The sequence below is a fragment of the Theropithecus gelada genome, chromosome X (assembly GCF_003255815.1).
Source record: "Theropithecus gelada isolate Dixy chromosome X, Tgel_1.0, whole genome shotgun sequence".
NCBI classification, from domain to species: Eukaryota; Metazoa; Chordata; class Mammalia; order Primates; family Cercopithecidae; genus Theropithecus; species Theropithecus gelada.
The window spans coordinates 112,873,614-112,879,540 of record NC_037689.1 but is presented as its reverse complement, the minus strand read 5'-3'; positions in this window follow the sequence as shown (position 1 = coordinate 112,879,540).

The window sequence follows — 5,927 nt, the reverse complement described above, 5'->3', positions numbered from 1 at the left end:
GCCCGCCAAGACGCCAAGCTAATTTTTTGTATTTTTTGTAGAGACGGGGTTTCATTGTGTTAGCCAGGATGATCTCGATCTCCTGACCTTGTGATCTACCCGCCTCGGCCTCCCAAAGTGCTGGAATTACAGGCATGAGCCACTGTGCCCGGCCAATGACCTCTTACACTCTAAGTGATATTTAAATATATAGTAAATATAGGCTCGGTCTGGTGGCTCATGCCTGTAATCCGAGTGCTTTGGGAGGCTGAGGTGGGAGGAACTCTTGAGCCCAGGAGTTCAAAACCAGCCTGGGCAACATAATAAGACCCCGTCTCTATAAAAAAACAGGCCAGGTGTAGTGGCACATGCTTGTAGTCTCAGCTACTTGGGAGGCTGAGGTAGGAGGATTGCTTGAGCCTGGGAAGTCAAGGCTGCAGTGAGCCATGATTGTGCCATTGCATTCCATCCTGAGTGACAGAGTGAGACTCTGTCTCAAAATAGATAGATATAAATATAAATAGATAGATATAGGTATAGATATACAGAGAGAGTAAATATAGTAAAAACTCAGCTAAAAGGCTAGGTGACTGAATTTGAGACAGCATGGTGAGATGATTTCCTGCTGAAGCATCAGGAAGCAATGGAAAATGATTTATATTTTAGTCCTCATGTTTTTGGGATATCTTTCAAAATTCAGGAATTCATTTTCTGATCATAGAACAAACCGATGCAATGGTGTCCAAAACTACAGAAATATACTCTGGTTTTTTTTAATTAGACATTGGAGTTGCGAATAGAAATATAAGAGTGCCTGGGGATTTCATCTCCACTGCTTTATCTTCTCTGCTGCCAGAGGTCCCAAGTGGCTCTGTCATAGACTCTGTTACCCTGTGAACTGAAGGTACTGAGGGATCCATAGATAGGACATTGAGACATACCAGAAGCTGGGAAATGGACTAAGTGGCCTTTTGAAGATGTGGCAGGAAACTCACTCAGGAGAAGTGGGCATTACTGGATCCTTCTCAGAAGAATCTCTACAGAGATGTGATGGAGAAAACCTCCAGGAACTTGGCTTCTGTAGGAAACAAATAGGAAGATCGGAACATTGGAGATGAGTTCAAAAATCCTGGGAGAAATCTAAGAAGTTATATTATGGAGAGACTGTGTGAAAGTAAAGAAGGTAATCATCATGGGGAAACCTTCAGCCAGATTCCAAATCTTAATGTGAAGAAGAAAAGTCCTACCAGAGTAAAACCATGTGAATGTAGTGTGTGTGGAAAAGTTTTCATGTCATTCATCTCTTGACAGGCACATCATACGTCACACTACACAAACCGTGAGTGTGGGGAATGTGGAGATAAGTCACATAAATGTAAACAATGTGGGAAAGCCTTAATTTCTCTCAAGACTGAATAGAGTAACACACACTTTGATTTTCTCAGTTCATTTTGTAAACATCAGAGAACACACACAGGAGAGAAAGCTTATAAATGTAAACAACGTAGTAAAACCTTCAGTTTTTTCAGTATGCATAGAATATATGAAAGAACTCACACTAGAGAGAAACCCTATGAATGTAAGCAATGTAGGAAAGCATCCCATTGTCCCAGTTTCATTTAATGATATAAAAGGGTTCACAGTGGTTTAAAAACCCCTATGCAACTAAGAAACGTGGCAAAGCATTCAGTCTTTCCAGTTCCCTTCAAAAACATAAAAGAACTCATATTGGAGAGAAACTCCACAAATGTAAGAAATGTGGTAAAGGCTTCAGTTGTTCCAGTTCCATGCAAAGACATGAAAAATATTATTCTGAAGAAAAACCTTATGAATGTGCAAAATGTGGTAAACCCATCAGATGTTCCAGTTTCCTTAGAATACATGAAAGGACTCCCAGTGGAGAAAAACTCTATGAATGTTAGAAATGTGGTAAAGTCTTCAGATGCTCTGGTTCCCTTTGAGCATATGAAAGAACTCATACTGGAGAGAAACTCTGTGAATGCAAGAAACATGGGAAAGCATGCAATTTTCCCAGTTCTCTTTAAAAACGTGGAAGAACTCGTACTGGAGAAAATCCCTATGAATGTAAGAAATGTAGTAAAGTCTTCCGTTTTTCCAGTAATGTTCAAAAACATGAAAGGACTCATACTGGAGAGAAGCTCTTTTAATATAAGAAAATGTGGTAAAAGATTCAAATTTCCCAATTGCTTTCAAAGACATGAGAGGGTTCACAATGAAGAAAACCCTTATGACTGTAAGAAAGGTGATAAAGCCTTCAGTTTTTCCAGTTCTTTTTGAAAACATAGAAAGACTCACAGGGAAGAAAACCCTTATGAATGTAAACATATGGTTAGGCCTTCAGTTCCAGTTCCATTGGCAGATATGAAAAAACTCGTTTCTGAGAAAAACTTTATGAATGTAAATCATAGTTGGAAGGCCTTCATTTCTCTCATATCCATTGAAAGACACATGATAATGCACACTGGAGAGGGATCTTACAAATAAGAAGGCACATTGGATTAAAACCCTAGTAGTTTGTAAAATATAGGAAAGTCTTCTATTTTAATAATTACTTCAAAAGTCATGTGAAAATTCCCACTGGAAACTACTCCTATAAATCTAAGTAATTTGGAATGCCTGATGCTTGAGAAAAATGCACATAAATGAAATGTTATACAAGTTATAAATATATTTATCTGCAGCTCATTCTTTTTTTTAAATAAAGATGGGATCTCACCCTGTCACCCAAGGCTGGAGTGCAGTGACATGATAATGGCTCACTGCAGCCTCAAACTCCTGGGCTCAAGGGATTCTTCCACCTTTACCTCCCAAAGCTCTGGGAGTGGAGTAGGGAACAAAGACACATTCATTTATTAGTTTATGTTCACCATATTGCAAGATATTGCAGTATACATGTTCCCAGTTAGATTTCCCAATCACATTATCTAGTTTGAAATAAACTAATCCCCAAAAAATGAATGTAAAAGACGACTGCAAAGAATATGGAAGGTATTGCTAATAACAAAAGCACAAGTGAACAACAAATTGACAGCATTCTTTGTCAGCCACATTATTAGGATAAATACAAAATAGAACAATCTGAAAATCATGATGATTTATTTAGTCATACCTGCTAAAATGTTGGCCTAAAAAATTCAAAATTAGCAAGAAGACCAACTCAAAAGCCCATCAATGATAGACTGCATAAAGAAAATGTGGTACATATACACCATGGAATACTATGCAGCCATAAAAAGGAATGAGATCATGTCCTTTGCAGGGACCTGGATGAAGCTGGAAGCCATTATCCTCAGAAAACTAACGCAAGAACAGAAAATCAAACACTGCATGTTCTCACTCACAAGTGGGAGTTGAGCAATGACAACACATGGAAACAGTGAGGGGAACAACACACACCAGGGCCTGTTGTGGGGTGGGGGGTGACGGGAGGGAACTTAGAGGATGGGTCAATAGGTGCAGCAAATCACCATGGCACTCGTATACCTATGTAGTAAACCTGCACCTTCTGCACATGTATTCTGGAATGTAAAGTAAAATTTTTTAAAAATTAGCAAGAAGACTTTGATATATAAATTTACATTTGTATAGTAACAGTAAACTTTTGCCTGAAATATGTTTTGTCTTAATATATAAGCTAATTATGACACTGCATGTATGACACTGCATGTATATAATTTATAAATACACATACTTCTACTGAGGGGGTGTGTTCAAAATAAGAAAGCACAATGGAGCATATTATCTACAAAGTTTGGAGACCTATCTTTTTTCTCTTTTATTTTCTTTTTCTTTTCTTTCTATTTACTTCAGACAGGATCTTGCTCTGTCACCCAGGCTGGAGTACAGTCACATGAACTAAGCTCACTGCAGCTTTGATTTCCTGGGCTCAAGAGATCCTCCCACCTCAGCTTTTAGAGTAGGTAGGACTACAGGGGTGAGCCACCTCATCTGGCTAAGTTTTTTTTCTTTTTGTGGAGATGAGCTCTCGTTTTGTTGCTCAGGCTAGTATTGAACTCCTGGCCTTAACTGGTCCTCCCACTTTGACCTAACAAAGTTGTGGGATTACAGTCATGAGCCACTGTGCCTGGCCTGGAGACCTGTCTATACACAACCCTTTATTTTATTGTATTGGCAATACATATCTATATGTCTCTTTTTTGTATTAGATACTAATTTCTTTGAGGGGAGCTAAATCAGCAGATATTAAGGCATTTTCGCTGATCGGTGCATTCACAATCCTTTAGCTAGACACAGAGCACTGATTGGTGCATTTTTACAGAGCACTGATTGGTGCATTTACAATCCTTTAGCTAGACACAGAGTGCTGACTGGTGCATTTACAATTCTTTAGCTAGACACAGAGTGCTGATTGGTGTGTTTTTACAGAGTGCTGATTGGTACATTTATAATCCTTTAGCTAGACACGGAGTGCTGACTGGTGTGTTTACAATCCATTAGCTAGACACAGAGCACTGATTGATGCATTTTTACAGACTGCTGATTGGTGCATTTACAATCCTTTATCTAGACACAGAGCGCTGATTGGTGCGTTTTTACAGAGTGCTGATTGGTGCCTTTGAAATCCTTTAGCTAAACACAGAGCACTGATTGGTGCATTTACAATCCTGTAGCTAGACACAGAGTGCTAATTGATGTATCTACAATCCTTTAGCTAGACACAGAGCACTGATTGGTGCGTTTTTACAAAGTGCTGATTGGTGCATTTACAATCCTTTAACTAGACACAGAGTGCTCATTGGTGCATTTACAATCCTTTAGCTAGACACAGAGCACTGATTGGTGCTTTTTTACAGAGAGCTGATTGGTGTGTTTACAATCCTCTAGCTAGACAGAAAAGTTTTCCAAGTCCCCACTAGACCCAGGAAGTCCAACTGGCTTCACCTATCAGATGGCCTTATGTAGATGTTGATGGTTGCTTAACTCATCAAGGTGGTGGTTACTGGAGGTTGGAGTGGCTGTGGCAGCTTCTTAAAATAAGACAATAATGAAGTTTGTCATGTCAATCGGCACTTCCTTCGCTACATTTCTCTGTACCATGTGATGCTGTTTGATAGCATTTTACCTACAGGAGAACTGTTTTCAAAATTGAAGTCAGTCTTCTCAAACCCTATCACTGCTTTAGCAAACAAATTTATGTAATATTTTAAATTGTTTGTTGTCATTTCAACAATGTTCACAGCATCTTTACCAGCAGTAGATTCCATCTCAATAAACCACTTTCTTTGCTCATTCATAAAAAGCAACTCCTCATCTGTTCAAGTTTTATCATGAGATTGCAACAATGCAGTCACATCTTTAGATTCCACTTCTTATTCTAGTTTACTTGGTGTTTCCACCACATCCACAGTTAATTCCTCCACTGATGTCTTGAATCCCTCAAAGTCATCCATGACAATTGGAATCAACTTATTCCAAACTTGTATTAATGTTGATGTTTTGACTTCTTCCCATGGATCGCAAATGTTCTTAACAGCATCAAGAATGATGATTTCTTTCTAGAGGTTTTCAATTTACTTTACCCAGATCCATCAGAGAAATTGCTATCTGTGGCAGCCATAGCCTTAGGAAATGTATTTCTTGAAAGTTAATATTGGCCGGGCGCGGTGGCTCAAGCCTGTAATCCCAGCACTTTGGGAGGCCGAGACGGTGGATCACGAGGTCAGGAGATCGAGACCATCCTGGCTAACACGGTGAAACCCCGTCTCTACTAAAAATTACAAAAAACTAGCCGGGCGAGGTGGCGGGCGCCTGTAGTCCCAGCTACTCGGGAGGCTGAGGCAGGAGAATGGCGTGAACCCGGGAGGCGGAGCTTGCAGTGAGCCGAGATCTGGCCACTGCACTCCAGCCTGGGTGACAGAGCGAGACTCTGCCTCAAAAAAAAAAAAAAAAAAAAAAAAAGAAAATAA